The 18,223-nt window shown below is 39.0% G+C and overlaps 1 long non-coding RNA gene across 2 annotated transcripts in view; it reads left to right on the forward strand.

Annotated features, from left to right (window-relative positions):
- The window catches only part of LOC125086063 (uncharacterized), a 96,010-nt gene that overhangs the window by 47,537 nt on the left and 30,250 nt on the right, over nt 1-18,223 (forward strand). Inside the window, exon 3 of one of the 2 annotated variants that reach the window (XR_007123086.1) lies at nt 9,156-10,685. The exons of the other annotated variant lie outside the window; for it this stretch is intronic. This is a non-coding gene — a long non-coding RNA (uncharacterized LOC125086063). Of the gene's footprint in view, nt 1-9,155; nt 10,686-18,223 lie in introns of those variants that run through there. 2 annotated transcript variants of the gene reach the window in all.

Genomic DNA, 18,223 nt, shown 5'->3' on the forward strand with positions numbered 1-18,223 from the left:
AAACCCACAATTATATGGTCAATTAATCTTTGACAATATGGGATGAATTAGAGTCACTGAAGAGAGCTTTACTAGACTAAATATGACAAAATTAGAATTCCAACAAACTCATTTGGACACAGAAACCCAGTGACTATTAGATTCATGGTCCAAAAGAAAACAAAACTTTACCCTCACAGGAAGAGAGATTGTGCAGTTTGGGCCCATTACCATTGATGCTAACACAAATTGACACCTTTGATTATTTGGAGAAAATAATACTAATTTATAAAGATCTTTGAATAGCAACAACCTGGAGATTAAGATAGTGTCTACCTAACCTATTATTCCTTGAAATATATCCATTGAGAACAGCAGGGGAAGCAGGATTCATACTAATATGAACTTAGAACTATTAATTGTGATTCATGATAACGGACACCCTCATGGCTATATGTGGAAGCAACAGAACAAATTGAAAAGGTCAGTCTAAAAGCTGAGCCCCCATAGAACAGAAAAGCATTATTTATAGTATTTTCAGGTGCCAGAAACACAGGACAACTGATTGATTTAATAAAAACAGCTGGAGTACTAAGTCTAGAGAAAGGCTATAGATTTAACTCTTAAGTATATAGACAAAACAGGCCTACTCCAAATGTAAATACCTAATCAAAATAGGCCATTTAGAACTAAGTATGCAAGATCCATTTGGCCACCTAAACCATTTAAACTAGCACCCTTTACAACAAATTATAAAAATAGAAACCCAAATAGAAACCCCAGAAATTAATATGTTCAATGTCAGAGAAATGGAAACCAGCTCTTAGAGTAAATAGTCCTAAGAAAAATAAACTCACATATAGACCTACTGACCCCCTCATTGTAAATACTCCTTTTTAAAGCTTAATCCCATTAATAGACAAGCCACTGGTAGCTAAAGGAGAGCAAATCCCACAGGGACTTGGCAATCTCTGTCTCTTGGCCCAGGCTGGAGAAAATCACCTGGTAACCCGGTCATATCAGTAGAAGCCACCTTTATATGTAAAAATGCTACATGTATCATTATGTTGATAGATATATGGTCCTAGGTAACAATTACACTAGGTTATCCTACTAATTTAGAAAACTTTAACAATAAAAAAGGAATTAGTTGAAGTATTAAGATGAAAATTAACCCCGGGACAATGGTATATAGATTACTAACAGTTGGTGATAGATCACTCATTAAGGATAAAAGCCTTATTGGTTCCAATTTAGAAAACATTCTTGGACTAGATGTAATAGGACATACAAAATTTAAGGGAAACATTCAGGAACTCCTAAAGGAACAAATTATTGTCCTTACTATTTTACCATGTAACAACCCAGTCAGGCCTGTTAAAAAGCCAGATGGGTCATATAGACGCACAGTAGATAATAGGAAGTTAAACAAATACTCTCTCAAAATTGAGGGAGCACTCTCAGATATAGGCATTATAATCAATATTACTACTAGATCAGCAACTTATTACATACTGATAGACATATCTGACATGTTCATTGCTGTTCCCATTGATGAGAGCCAACCCATACCTGCCCTCATATGGGAAGGCAGAAAATATCAGTTCACTGATCGTATACATCAGTGAGAACCCACAACTTTCTAACACAAAACACCCAAGCCTTTCAAGAAAACAACACATACAAAAACAAGCATTTCCTGTATTGATGACATACAATTTATGGTGATAACTGGGAAGAACAGAGAGTTAATTGAATTTCTTACACCCAGAGAATGAACCATTGACCCAAGTAACATCCAAGGACCTTATACTACAGTAAAATTTCTAGGCTTTCTGAAGGCAAAAAAATACCAGACCAAGTCACAGAAAAGCTAGGTTGCATTCCATTTGTACCATAAAAGTCAGCTCTGAAACTGATCAGACTATTTGGATATTGGAAACAGCACATACCACACATGAGGATCATATTAAAACATATTTATTAAATGAGTAGGAAGAGTAAGGGGTTTAGATGGACAGAGACTCAAGAGTCAGCCTTTACTTATTTCACTACTGCTGTCAGAACTTGTAATTCAGTGGCATCAGCTAATGAGGACTCTAGAGATAAGCCAGAATGCTTACACTCAAAAGGGTTTGCAGTGTGGGCTCTGCCGTCTAAAACACCACAGGACCCCAAATATTACCCAACTGTATTTTGGATTAAGAGGTTCCCATGGCCCAAGAACAGAAACAACCCAATTAAAGGTTCACTTGGGCACTCTATAAGCCCTACAAAATGCAGAGAAACTAACAGAAAATAAACTAATTATATTTAAACTCCAAGAGCCTATACTGGAGTGGGATAAGTAGGGCCCCGACAAACTGAAAGAAACTAGTCCTGACCATGAAGTCCTAACATGGAAATGGTATATTTTCAAGCAGGAAAAATGGATTGAGGTTCGACTTTCTGTGTGAACTGAGAAAATCTCCAATACGCCAATAGTGGACTTACCAGAATTCCTGACGGGTGAGCCTATCCAAGCTCCAGCAGTTGGGCAATGGGGACTGCCATGGACCGTGGCATTCAACAATGCCTGGTTTATAGATGGATCAGCCTCCATGACACCATCTGGAAAATGCTGGCAGGCAGCATCCTTGAGGACTAATGGTGGTCCAGCCCTGACAGAATCAGGCTCCAGAAAATCAGCACAATATGCTGAGTTAATAGCCACAAAATTGGTAATTGAACAATCTGTTAAGGAAAATCAGAATGACATATATCTTATCTTAGACTCATGGGCAATAGCTACTGGAATAGCTTTTTGTCAGCAACATGGTGGGAAAAATGACTGGAAAGGGAAATATGAACATAGGGAGTAAGGATATATGAGAGAAAATGGCACTGGCTGATATCTCCATGTTCATCACACATGTCTCTGCACATCAGAAAGACAACTCTGAGTAATGAAACTTACCAGATAGAGAGCCTCATTAGGAAAACAAGCCAAAATTCCTGAAATTTAACAAAAACCATAATGATTCATGACTAATGAGGAAACCAATTCAAAACACAACCATACGTAAACAAGAAGGACAATGCCAATTGATTGGATCATTGCATGGGCACCTATTACAAACAATCATGCTGAGACACAAAGCACTAGAACATGGTTAGGAAAGAAACACATAACAATCAACAGAACTAAAAGATGACCTACAGAATGGGAGAAGATATTTGCCAATGACATCCGATAGAGTGTTAGTATCCAAAGTCTATAAAGAACTAATTAAACTCAATACCCCCAAAGTAATCCAGTTAAGAAAAGGGCAGAAAACATGAACAGACATTTTTCCAAAGAAGACATACAAATGGTTGACAGACACATGAAAAGATCCTGGACACCACTCATCATCAGGGAAATACATATCAAAAGCACAATGAGATGCCACTTCATACTTGTCAGAATGGCTAGAATTAACGACACAGAAAACAACAGATGTTGGTGAGGATGTGGAGAAAGTGGAGCCCTCTTACACTGTTTGTGGGAATGCGAACTGGTGCAGCCACTCTGGAAAATAGTTTGGAGGCTCCTCAAGTTGTTAAAAATAGACTTACCCTATGACCCAGCAATTGCACTCCTAGATCTTTACCCAAAGGATAAAAAGATACTGATTCAAGGGAGCACAGGCACCCCAATGTTTATAGCAGCATTATCAACAATAGCCAAATTATGGAAAAAGCCTGTATGTCCATTGACTGATGAATGGATAAAGAAGATGTGGTGTATATATACAATGGAATATTACTTGCCATCAAAAGGAATGAAATCTTGCAATTTGCAATGATGCAGATGGAGCTACAGTGTATTATGCTAAGCAAAATAAGTCAGAGAAAGACAAGTACCATTATGATTTTACTGATGTGTGGAATTTAAGAAACAAAACAGATGAACATATGGGAAAGGGGCAAAAAGAGAGAGAGAGAGGAGAGAAACAAGCTGTAAGAGACTCTTAATGATAGAGAACAGACTGAGGGTTGACGGAAGGAGGTGGGTAGAGGACAGGCTAAATGGGTGATGGGTACTAAGGAGGGCACTTATATATAACACTCTGTGTTCATCCCAAGTGATGAATCACTTAATTCTACACGTGAAACCAATTTTACCGTATATGTTAACTAACTAGAACTTAAATAAAAACTTGAAATAAAAAAGAAACACATATATACCTACAAAATACCTGCAATTCAAATTAAGGAATGTGATAATTGCTGAAAGTTTAAAGGTTAGAGGCCACTAGTGAATACTCCATGGAAGGTGAAAGCTGACAGACACTTCCAGATGATACAAATGATTATATAGTACAAGCCTTTCTTAAGAAACAAGAAAGGTCTCAAATACATAAGTATTTGTGTACACAAGTATACACATAATACTAGAAATACACAAACTCACCCTACACCTAAAGAAGCTGAAGAAAGAAACAGCAAAGAAAACCTAAACCTAGCAGGAGAAGAGAAATAATAAAGATCAGAGCAGAAATCAATGAAATAGAAACAAAAAAATAGTAGAACAAATCAATGAAACTAGGAGCTGGTTCTTTGAAAGAATTAATAAGATTGACAAACCCATGGCCAGACTTATCAAAAAGAAAAGAGAAAGGACCCAAATTAATAAAATCATGAATGAAAGAGGAGAGATCACAACCAACACCAAAGCGATGCAAACAATTATAAGAACATTATAAGCAACTATATGCCAGCAAATTTGACAATCTGGAAGAAACGGATGCATTCCTAGAGACATATAAACTACCAAAACTGAACCAGGAAGAAATAGAAAACCTAAACAGACCCATAACCAGTAAGGAGATTGAAACAGTCATCAAAATCTCCCAACAAACAAGAGCCCAGGGCCAGACGGCTTCCCAGGGGAATTCTACCAAGCATTTAAAGAAGAATTAATTCCTATTCTCCTGAAACTGTTCCAAAAAATAGAAATGGAAAGAAACTTCCAGACTCATTTTATGAGGCCAGCATCACCTTGAATCCCAAAACCAAAGACCCCACCAAAAAAAGAATTACAGACCAATATCCTTGATGAACACAGATGCGAAAATTCTCACCAAAATACTAGCCAATAGGATTCAACAGTACATTAAAAGGATTATTCACCACGACCAAGTGAGACTTATTCTAGGGCTGCAAGTTTGGTTCAACATCCGCAAATCAATCAATGTGATACAATACATTAATAAAAGAAAGAACAAGAACCATACAATACTCTCAATAGATGCTGAAAAAGCATTTGACAAAGTACAGCATCCTTTCTTGATCAAAACTCTCCAAAGTGTAGGGATGGAGGGTATATACCTCAATATCATCAAAGCCATCTATGAAAAACCCACAGCGAATGTCATTCTCAATGGAGAAAAACTGAAAGCTTTTCTGCTAAGGTCAGGAACATGGCAGGGATGTCCATTATCACCACTGCTATTCAACATAGTATTAGAAGTCCTAGCCTCAGCAATCAGACGATAAAAAGAAATTAAAGGCATCCAAATTGGCAAAGAAGTCAAACTATCAGTCTTTGCAGAGGATATGATACTTTATGTGGAAAATCCAAAAGACTCCACTCCAAAACTGCTAGAACTTGTACAGGAATTCAATAAAGTGTCAGGATATAAAATCAATGCACAGAATCAGTTGCATTTCTATACACCAACAATAAGACAGAAGAAAGAGAAATTAAGGAGTCAATCCCATTTATAATTTCTCCCCAAACCATAAGATACCTAGGAATAAACCTAACCAAAGAGACAAAGTTTCTGTACTCAGAAAACTATAAAGTACTCATGAAAGAAACTGAGGAAGACCCAAAGAAATGGAAAAATGTTCCATGCTCATGGATTGGAAGAACAAAAACTGTGAAAATGTCTATACTACCTAATGCACTCTACATGCTTAACACAATCCCAAATCCCAAATCCCCAATCCCAAATCAATTTTCTTCAAAGAAATGGAAGAAAAATCCTAAAATTTATATGGAACCAGAAAAGACCCCAAATAGCCAGAGGAATGTTGAAAAAGAAAACTAAAGTTGGTGGCATCACAATTCCAGACTTTAAGCTCTGTTACAAAACTGTCATCAAGACAGTATGGTACTGGTACAAAAACAGACACATAGATCAGTGGAACAGAATAGAGAGCCCAGAAATAGACCCTCGGGGCACCTGGGTGGCTCAGTGGGTTAAGCCGCTGCCTTCGGCTCAGGTCATGATCTCGGAGTCCTGGGATCGAGTCCCGCATCGGGCTCTCTGCTCAGCAGGGAGCCTGCTTCCTCCTGTCTCTCTGCCTGCCTCTCTGCCTGCTTGTGATCTCTCTCTGTCAGGTAAACAAATAAAATCTTTAAAAAAAAAAATAGACCCTCAACTCTATCGTCAACTAATCTTTGGCAAAGCCGGAAAGAACATCCAATGGAAAAATGGCAGTCTCTTCAACAAATGGTGTTGGGAAAATTGGACAGCCACATGCAGAAAAATGAAACTGGATCATTTCCTTACACCACACAGAAAAATAGATTCCAAATGGATGAAAGACCTCAATGTGAGAAAGGAATCCATCAAAATCCTTGAGGAGAACACAGGCAGCAACCTCTTCGACCTCAGCCACAGCAACTTCTTCCTAGAAATATTGCCAAAGGCAAGGGAAGCAAGGGCAAAAATGAACTATCGGGGGACACCTGGGTGGCTCAGTTGGTTAAGCAGCTGCCTTCAGCTCGGGTCATGATCCCAGCGTCCTGGGATCGAGTCCCACATCGGGCTCCTTGCTCATCAGGGAGCCTACTTCTCCCTCTGCCTCTGCCTGCCATTCTGTCTGCCTGTGTTCACTCTCTCTCCCTCTCTCTCTCTGACAAATAAATAAATAAAATCTTTTAAAAAAATGAGCTATCGGGACTTCATCAAGATCAAGAGCTTTTGTGGGGTGCCTGGGTGGCTCAGTGGGTTAAGCCTCTGCCTTCGGCTCAGGTCATGGTCTCAGGGTCCTGGGACTGAGCCCCGCATTGGACTCTCTGCTCAGCAGGGAGCCTGCTTCCCCCCCTCTCTGCTTGCCTCTCTGCCTACTTGTGATCTCTTGATCTCTCTCTCTCTCTCTCTGTGTCAAATAAATAAATAAATAAAATCTTTAAAAGGAAAAAAAAAGATCAAGAGCTTTTGCACAGCAAAGGAAACAGTCAACAAAACCAAAAGATGACTGACAGAATGGGAGAAGATATTCGCAAATGGCATATCAGATAAAGGGCTAGTATCCAAAATCTATAAAGAACTTATCAAACTCAACACCCAAAGAACAAATAATCCAATCAAGAAATGGGCAGAGGACATGAGCAGACATTTCTGCAAAGAAGACATCCAGATGGTCAACAGACACATGAAAAAGTGCTCCATATCCCTCGGCATCAGGGAAATACAAATTAAAACCACAATGAGATACCACCTGACACCAGTCAGAATGGCTAAAATTAACAAGTCAGGAAATGACAGATGTTGGTGAGGATGCGGAGAAAGGGGAACCCTTCTACATTGTTGGTGGGAATGCGAGCTGGTGCAGCCACTCTTGAAAACAGTAGGGAGGTTCCTCAAAAAGTTGAAAATAGAGCTACCCTATGACCCAGTAATCGCGCTACTGGGTATTTACCCTAAAGATACAAATGTAGTGATCCGAAGGGGCACATGCACCCGAATGTTTATAGCAGCAATGTCTACAATAGCCAAACTATGGAAAGAACCTAGATGTCCATCAACAGACGAATGGCTAAAGAAGATGTGGTATGTATATACACAATGGAGTACTATGCAGTAGTACTTTCTTTCATCAAAAGAAATGAAATCTTGCCATTTGCAATGACATGGATGGAACTAGAGGGTATTATGCTGAACGAAATAAGTCTATCAGAGAAAGACAATTATCATATGATCTCCCTGATATGAGGAATTTGAGAGGCAGCATGGGGGGCTTGAGGGATATGGAAAGAAAAAATGAAATAAGATGGGATAGGGAGGGAGATAAACCATAAGAGACTCTTAATTTCACAAAACAAACTGAGGGTTGCTGGGGAGGGAGGTGGGGGAGGGTGGTTGGGTTATGGACATTGGGAGGGTATGTGCTATGGTGAGTGCTGTGAAGTGTATAAGCCTGACTATTCACAGACCTGTACCGCTGGGGCTAATAATACATTATATGTTAATAAAAACCAAAACCAAAACAAAACAAAATGATCAAATAGAACCCTTGGCCATGTCAGAGAATCAACTGTATGCATGCAGCATTGTAGACTCATGGTCTTGAATAGGATTACTCTTATCTTTTGCAGGAAAAATTATCAAAAATCCACCACCAGAGTATTAGAAATCTGGATTGCTTCCTGTGGTATCCCAACCATCAGCTAAGGGCACACACTTAAAAAAAAAACAAATATTAGAATGGGCTGAGGAACAAAGCAAAATGTGGAACCTCCACTTAAACCTACAAACCAACCAAATCTGGGTCAAATGAAAGGTGTAATGGCTTAAGCAGAAGCTCAATAATAATCCTGATTTGAAAACTTAGACTAAAACAGCCTGAGCAATTATCAGATCTCTAAACTGTATATAGAAGGAATTGGACAACTCCGATTGAATTAATATTGCAAGCACCCACAGAGGTAAGAGTACTAACAATACCCCAGAGTCTAAAATAGTAGGAAAAGTATTAATTAAAATAAAAAACGATCTATATACAGTACTGGGGAAGTTATCACACCTACCACTAACAAAACCTACTGGGTGACTGAAGAAGAAAGCATGTTACATCACATTAAAGAAAATAATATGATGCCTCTATAAAAATGGCAGGCTGAAAAACACCGTCTTTTATTGTATTAACACTAGATGTCTAATATTTAGCCTAGTATGATACAGGGTGACCAAGCTTACAGAGATGCTGGCAAAAATGGACATAGTAATGATAGATATCCTTGAATGACAAGAACTACAAGAAACAATTGAGAATGTCTAGGTTACTATCCTTATTCTGCAGGCAGGAATCCATCATGCATCTTTAACCCTGTCAAGATTACTAAGCGGGTCAGTGCAACATGCTGCCTGCTGGCCATACTGTTGCCTGTTGCTCACTATTGGACGCCATTCTCATTGCAGCGATGGATACTCTTCTGACCCCTCCAGCAATAGCAGTTGTGCCAGTGTTCTGAATTGGAATGTCGCCTTCTGGTCCAATACAACTCCACTGGCTGTGACATCCACTACTTTCTCCAGGGATCATTATCCTGGTCACCTTAAAGCAATGGAGGTCCCATCAATATAACCAGCATCATCAAACCCAATGTCTTCACCCCACCGTTTGCTGTCAGCACCATCTACTCAACTAGGAAAGTTTCAATCAATAGGGAACCCAATGAAGCAGTGGAAACTTCCACTTTAATTTCCATAAGAAGCAGCAAGGATTTTGAACAACTCCTATTAGACACTGACTTCAAGGATGAAGATTGGTCTGAACCAATCTGGTTCTTGGTATTATAACCTAGCATATATACTAATGCATCCAGGTACTGAATTTTGTTCTTTTCCATTATCTTACTGAATTGAGTACAGCTTTGGACACATGACAAACTCTATGCAAATAATCCCGATTTAATTCCTGATTTCTGTGCTAGCATTTTATTGTAAAAGAACAGCTGCTAAATATGCAGAATTGGTAATTATATTTTAAATATACCAGGTCAAAAATTGATCATTTACTGTATTCCCAACTTATACTTTTTAATCCATATTCACCTACTAGAAAATAAGCACTAGGTCTATGGAAATTATGTCCACACTTTAAAACAACAGGGATATCAAGTATGATGTATAGAGAACACCTAGGAAACCTAGCATATAATACATATCATTATCCCTAGTAGTATACATCAGGCTTCTAGCTCAAATCACAGATTTCTACCCGAAGAATATAGGAATCCATATTAATAAATCCATGCCAGTCATATTGCAAGTTATAACTGTAACCTATACATTAAAATTTAATACATAGAATTTTCTAAGTAAGTACAGATCCCCAAATTATGCTTGGGTTATCCATCTCATTTATACCCAATTTACAACATATGCCAAAAACAGATTTGCTCAAGGGAAGGAAAATCTTAAAGTTCCTTGTTGGACTGGTAGGAGGTTTAACTGGAGGAACAATGGCAGTCACTTTTTCTCAATTCCAAATCAAGTCACATTAAATTTAAAAATTTTGAAATAAAAAAGCTCAATTTAATACATATAAAATGACACTTTTATCATTGTGTACACGGATGGAAACAATTAGCACTATATTACAAAAATTCCACATGATGGTAAAAATTCAAACAAAGCAGCTGAAGAAAATGCTGAAAAATAACAAAATATCAAAAAAAAACCCAAAAATATTTCTCTAGCTGTAGCTTATCAGTGTACAGTTGGTTGATATGTGGAGTACTCTTAAGATAGCTATAATCTTAGGTCAATGCTGGTTGCCTGAGACAACAGACAGCCCAAGCAGAAGTAGGTACAACATATCCTAATGGCTGTAATTCCTTGGGCATCTATGAAATTAGAACATTGGCACTTAAGGAAGGAAACACAATCTTGGGTTACCACCTTTTTGTAAAAGGAGAAATAATTGGAACTCCCATGAGAGCTGACTCTTCCTATGGAAGGATTTACCATACCCTCTTAGTTTTCAAACTATGGTCAATCACCATTGATGAATTATGACTAACATTTGTTTATATAGAGAACACACACATTACATCTACACAGATCAATGGATAATATAGATCTTCAATTTTATTCATAAACTTTATTAGATTCATTATCTATAGATAAAACAGGATAATTTCATAAAATGCAAAATAGGAAATACATGTCAGTTGATTAAAATTTTAGTTACTTATATGTTTTTATATATGTAGGTTTTTTGTTTTTTTTTTTCAGAATTTTAAATTTTATTTTTTTATAAACATATATTTTTATCCCCAGGGGTACAGGTCTGAGAATCGCCAGGTTTACACACTTCACAGCACTCACCATAGCACATACCCTCCCCAATATCCATAACCCCACCCCCACTCTCCCAACCCCCCTCCCCCCATCAACCCTCAGTTTGTTTTGTGAGATTAAGAGTCAGTTATGGTTTGTCTCCCTCCCAATCCCATCTTGTTTCATTTACTCTTCTCCTACCCCCTTAACCCCTCATGTTGCATCTCCTCTCCCTCATATCAGGGAGATCATATGATAGTTGTCTTTCTCTGATTGACTTATTTTGCTAAGCATGATACCCTCTAGTTCCATCCACGTCGTCGCAAATGGCAAGATTTCATTTCTTTTGATGGCTGCATAGTATTCCATTGTGTATATATACCACTTCTTCTTTATCCATTCATCTGTTGATAGACATCTAGGTTCTTTCCATAGTTTGGCTATTGTAGACATTGCTGCTATAAACATTCGGGTGCACGTGCCCCTTCGGATCACTACGTTTGTATCTTTAGGGTAAATACCCAGCAGTGCAATTGCTGGGTCATAGGGTAGTTCTATTTTCAACATTTTGAGGAACCTCCATGCTGTTTTCCAGAGTGGTTGCACCAGCTTGCATTCCCACCAACAGTGTAGGAGGGTTCCCCTTTCTCCGCATCCTCGCCAGCATCTGTCATTTCCTGACTTGTTAATTTTAGCCATTCTGACTGGTGTGAGGAGATATCTCATTGTGGTGTTGATTTGTATTTCCCTGATGCCGAGTGATATGGAGCACTTTTTCATGTGTCTGTTGACCATCTGGATGTCTTCTTTGCAGAAATGTCTGTTCATGTCCTCTGCCCATTTCTTGATTGGATTATTTGTTCTTTGGGTGTTGAGTTTGATAAGTTCTTTATAGATTTTGGACACTAGCCCTTTATCTGATATGTCATTTGCAAATATCTTCTCCCATTCTGTCAGTTGTCTTTTGGTTTTGTTAACTGTTTCCTTTGCTGTGCAAAAGCTTTTGATCTTGATAAAATCCCAATAGTTCATTTTTGCCCTTGCTTCCCTTGCCTTTGGTGATGTTCCTAGGAAGATGTTGCTGCGGCTGAGGTCGAAGAGGTTGTTGCCTGTGTTCTCCTCAAGGATTTTGATGGATTCCTTTCTCACATTGAGATCCTTCATCCATTTTGAGTCTATTTTTGTGTGTGGTGTAAGGAAATGATCCAATTTCATTTTTCTGCATGTGGTTGTCCAATTTTCCCAAAACCATTTATTGAAGAGGCTGTCTTTTTTCCATTGGACATTCTTTCCTGCTTTGTCGAAGATGAGTTGACCATAGAGTTGAGGGTCTATTTCTGGGCTCTCTATTCTGTTCCATTGATCTATGTGTCTGTTTTTGTGCCAGTACCATGCTGTCTTGATGATGACAGCTTTGCAATAGAGCTTGAAGTCCGGAATTGTGATGCCACCAACTTTGGCTTTCTTTTTCAATGTTCCTTTGGCTATTCGAGGTCTTTTCTGGTTCCATATAAATTTTAGGATTATTTGTTCCATTTCTTTGAAAAAAAATGGATGGTACTTTGATAGGAATTACATTAAATGTGTAGATTGCTTTAGGTAGCATACACATTTTCACAATATTTATTCTTCCAATCCAGGAGCATGGAACATTTTTCCATTTCTTTGTGTCTTCCTCAATTTCTTTCATGAGTACTTTATAGTTTTCTGTGTATAGATTCTTAGTCTCTTTGCTTAGGTTGATTCCCAGGTATCTTATAGTTTTGGGTGCAATTGTAAATGGGATGGACTCCTTAATTTCTCTTTCTTCTGTCTTGTTGTTGGTGTAGAGAAATGCAACTGATTTCTGTGCATTGATTTTATATCCTGACACTTTACTGAATTCCTGTACAAGTTCTAGCAGTTTTGGAGTGGAGTCTTTTGGGTTTTCCACATATAGTATCATATCATCTGCAAAAAGTGATAGTTTGACTTCTTCTTTGCCGATTTGGATGCCGTTAATTTCCTTTTGTTGTCTGATTGCTGAGGCTAGGACTTCTAGTACTATGTTGAATAGCAGTGGTGATAACGGACATCCCTGCCGTGTTCCTGACCTTAGCGGAAAAACTTTCAGTTTTTCTCCATTGAGAATGATATTTGCGGTGGGTTTTTCATAGATGGCTTTGATAATATTGAGGTATGTGCCATCTATCCCTACACTTTGAAGAGTTTTGATCAGGAAGGGATGCTGTACTTTGTCAAATGCTTTTCCAGCATCTATGGAGAGTATCATATGATTCTTGTTCTTTCTTTTATTAATGTGTTGTATCACAGTGATTGATTTGTGGATGTTGAACCAACCTTGCAGCCCTGGAATAAATCCCACTTGGTCGTGGTGAATAATCCTTTTAATGTACTGTGAATCTTACTGGCTAGGATTTTGGCGAGAATTTTTGCATTTGTGTTCATCAAGGATATTGGTCTGTAGTTCTCTTTTTTGATGGGATCCTTGTCTGGTTTTGGGATCAAGGTGATGCTGGCCTCATAAAATGAGTTTGGAAGTTTTCCTTCTCTTTCTATTTTTTGGAACAGTTTCAGGAGAATAGGAATTAGTTCTTCTTTAAATGTTTGGTAGAATTCCCCCAGGAAGCCATCTGGCCCTGGGCTTTTGTTTGTTTGGAGATTTTTGATGACTGTTTCAATCTCCTTACTGGTTATGGGTCTGTTCAGGCTTTCCATTTCTTCCTGGTTCAGTTGTGGTAGTTTTTATGTCTCTAGGAATGCATCCATTTCTTCCAGATGGTCAAATTTGTTGGCGTAGAGTTGCTCATAGTATGTTCTTATAATTGTCTGTATTTCATTGGTGTTCGTTGTGATCTCTCCTCTTTCATTCATGATTTTATTTTTTTGGGTCCTTTCTCTTTTCTTTTTGATAAGTCTGGCCAGGGGTTTATCAATCTTATGAATTCTTTCAAAGAACCAGCTCCTAGTTTCGTTGATTTGTTCTATTGTTTTTTTGGTTTCTATTTCATTGATTTCTGCTCTGATCTTTATGATTTCTCTTCTCCTGCTGGGTTTAGGGTTTCTTTCTTGTTCTTTCTCCAGCTCCTTTAGGTGTAGGTTAGGTTGTGTACCTGAGACCTTTCTTGTTTCTTGAGAAAGGCTTGTACCGCTATATATTTTTCTCTCAGGACTGCCTTTGTTGTGTCCCACAGATTCTGAACCATTGTGTTTTCATTATCATTTGTTTCCATGAATTTTTACAATTCTTCTTTAATTTCCTGGTTGACCCATTCATTCTTTAGAAAGATACTGTTTAGTCCCACGTATTTGGGTTCTTTCCAAATTTCCTCTTGTTATGGAGTTCTAGCTTTAGAGCATTGTGGTCTGAAAATATGCAGGGAGTGATCCCAATCTTTTGATACCGGTTGAGACTTGATTTAGGACCAAGAATGTGATCTGTTCTGGAGAATGTTCCATGTGCACTAAGGAAGAATGTGTATTCTGTTGCTTTGGAATGAAATGTTCTGAATATATCTGTGATGTCCATCTGGTCCAGTGTGTCATTTAAGGCCTTTATTTCCTTGTTGATCTTTTGCTTGGATGATCTGTCCATTTCAGTGAGGGGAGTGTTAAAATCCCCTACTATTATTGTATGATTGTCGATGTGTTTCTTTGATTTTGTTATTAATTGGTTTATATAGTTGGCTGCTCCCACGTTAGGGGCACAGATATTTAAAATTGTTAGATATTCTTGTTGGACAGTTCCTTTGAGTATGATATAGTGTCCTTCCTCATCTCTTATTATAGTCTTTGGCTTAAAATCTAATTGATCTGATATAAGGATTGCCACTCCTGCTTTCTTCTGATGTCCATTAGCATGGTAAATTCTTTTCCACCCCCTCACTTTAAACCTGGAGGTGTCTTCGGGTTTAAGATGAGTTTTTTGTAGGCAACATATAGATGGGTTTTGTTTTTTTATCCATTCTGATACCTGATGTCTTTTGATTGGGGCATTTAGCCCATTAACATTCAGGGTAAGTATTGAGAGATATGAATTTAGTGCCATTGTATTGCCTGTAAGGTGACTGTTATTGTGTATTGTCTCTGTTTCTTTCTGATCTACTACTTTGAGGGTCTCTCTTTGCTTAGAGGACCCCTTTCAATATTTCCTGTAGAGCTTGTTTGGTATTTGCAAATTCTTTCAGTTTTTGTTTGTCCTGGAAGCTTTTAATCTCTCCTTCTATTTTCAATGATAGCCTAGCTGGATATAGTATTCTTGGCTGCATGTTTTTCTCGTTTAGTGCTCTGAATATATCATACCAGCTCTTTCTGGCCTGCCAGGTCTCTGTGGATAAGTCTGCTGCCAATCTAATATTTTTACCATTGTATGTTACAGACTTCTTTTCTGGGGCTGCTTTCAGGATTTTCTCTTTGTCACTAAGACTTGTAAATTTTACTATTAGGTGATGGGGTGTGGACCTATTCTTATTGATTTTGAGGGGGGTTCTCTGAACCTCCTGGATTTTGATGCTTGTTCCCTTTGCCATATTGGGGAAATTCTCTCCAATAATTCTCTCCAATATACCTTCTGCTCCCCTCTCTCTTTCTTCTTCTTCTGGAATCCCAATTATTCTAATGTTGTTTCATCTTATGGTGTCACTTATCTCTCGAATTCTGCCCTCATGGTCCAGTAGCTGTTTGTTCCTCTTTTGCTCAGCTTCTTTATTCTCTGTCATTTGGTCTTCTATATCGCTAAATCTTTCTTCTGCCTCATTTATCCTAGCCGTGAGAGCCTCCATTTTTTATTGCACCTCATTAATAGCTTTTTTGATTTCAACTTGGTTTGATTTTAGTTCTTTTATTTCTCCAGAAAGGGCTTTTATATCTCCCGAGAGGGTTTCTCTAATATCTTCCATGCCTTTTTCGAGCCCGGCTAGAACCTTGAGAATCGTCATTCTGAACTCTAGATCTGACATATTACCAATGTCTGTATTGATTAGGTCCCTAGCCTTTGGTACTGCCTCTTGTTCTTTTTTTTGTGGTGAATTTTTCCGCCTTGTCATTTTGTCCAGATAAGAGTATATGAAGGAGCAAGTAAAATACTAAAAGGGTGGCAACAACCCCAGGAAAATATTCTTTAGCCAAATCAGAAGAGTTCCCAAATCGTGAGGGGAGAGAAAGGGGATAAAAAGGGGTTAAGAAAGAAAGAAAAAAAAAACTATTAAAAAAAGAAAGCCGATAAAAAATATAAAAAAGAAAAAAAAATATATATATATTAGATAAACTATTTAAAAAACGTTAAAAAAGAAAACGGTAAAAGTTAAAAAAATTTAGCAGAAGAAGAGAAAAAAAATTGAAAAAGAAAAAAAAATTAAATTAACTGCAAGGCTAAAGAATCATGGGGAGAAAGCCATGAGTTCCGTGCTTTGCTTTCTCCTCCTCTGGAATTCCGTCGCTCTCCTTGGTATTGAAACTGCACTCCTGGGTAGGTGAACTTGGTCCTGGCTGGGTTTCTCCTTGATCTTCTTGGGGAGGGGCCTGTTGTAGTGATTCTCAAGCGTCTTTGCCCCAGGCGGAGTTGCACTGCCCTTCCCCGGGGGCCGGGCTGAGTAATCCGCTCGGGTTTGCTGGGTTTGCTTTCGGGAGCTTTTGTTCCCTTAGCGCTTTCCGTAGAGTTCCGGAGGAGGGAGTGAAGATGGTGGCCTCCCGGTCTCCGGCCCGGAGGAGCCAAGAGCCCGGGCCCCCACTCCCCAGTGCGCCCTCAGAGAACAGCGCCCAATTACTCCCGTCACCCTGGCCTCCGGCCGCGCTCTGAGCTGACCGAGCCTGCGACCGGTTCAAGGTAACCCCGAGTTTAGAGCTTACTCCTCGGCTCTGTCTCTGTAGCCAGCTTCCCTGTTCTAATACCGGTAAGCTCTGCGACACTCAGACACCCCCGATCCTTCTGTGACCCTGCGGGACCTGAGGCCACGCTGACCCCACGTGGGCTTAACCCCGTTTAAGCCTCTGGAGCGATGTCCCTCAGCAGAACAGACTTTTAAAAGTCCCGATTTTGTGCTCCATTGCTCCGCTGCTCGCCGGGAGCCGGCCCCTCCCCCCACGGTCTATCTTCCCGTCGCTTTGGATTCACTTCTCCGCCAGTCCTACCTTTCAGATAGTGGTTGATTTTCTGTTTCTAGAATTGCTGTTCTTCTTCTCTTCAATCTCCCGTTGGATTTGTAGGTGTTTGCAATCTTTAGATAAGCTATTTAGCTGATCTCCCGCTACCTGAAGTAGTCTCAGCCTGCTACTTCTCCACCATCTTGACTCCTCCCCCTCTGTAGGGTTCTTTTTTTTAAAGTTTTATTTATATGACACAGAAAGAGAGAGACCATTAAGTAGGCAGAGTGGCAGGCAGAGGGGGTGGGAGAAACACACTGCCCACTGAACAGAGAGCCTGACACAAGACTTGATCCCAGGACCCCAGGATCATGACCCAAGCTGAAGGCAGACACTTAACTGACTGAGTCACCTAGGCACCCCATTATATGTATAGATATATGCTCAGCCCTGGTATACACATATTTCTTGCTGGGGAATGACCCATGTGTTTGAAAGACATTCTTCTTAGATCACAATAACTGAGCAACAAAAGGGGCTTGGCAGCCCGCTGAAAAGACCAATACAAGAATGACCATTTCTGTCCTGTATATACACAGTGATAATTCCTCAATGCCAAACTGGAGTTTTTTTGTTTTTTTAGCAGACTCGCACTCTGTTGCTTGTCTTTTCAGACTTGCAGCCAGACAACAACAAATAGAACATTTGCTTGCTTGTTTTTACTTATTTTTAAGTTTTTATTTAAATTCCAGTTAGTTAAAACTAACATTAGTGCTCAGCACAAGTGCCTTCCTTAATCCCCATCACATATTTAACAAACACATATTTTAATGAAGAACAAAAGATGTTACTTGAAGGACAGTTTATACATAATGTAGTGTCAATGAGTTAACCACGGGGATATTCCCATTTGCTTTTTCATGTAAGTTTACCTTTTTTTTTCCACTTTTTCTTTAAATTTTTTAAAATTTATTTTCAGCATAACAATATTCATTGTTTTTGCACCACACCCAATGCTCTATGCAATCCGTGCCCTCTCAATACCCACCACCTGGTTCCCCCAACCTCCCACCCCCCACCCCTTCAAAACCCTCAGATTGTTTTTCAGAGTCCATAGTCTC

This window comes from Lutra lutra, chromosome 15, assembly GCF_902655055.1.
Source record: "Lutra lutra chromosome 15, mLutLut1.2, whole genome shotgun sequence".
In the NCBI taxonomy this organism is placed as follows: Eukaryota; Metazoa; Chordata; class Mammalia; order Carnivora; family Mustelidae; genus Lutra; species Lutra lutra.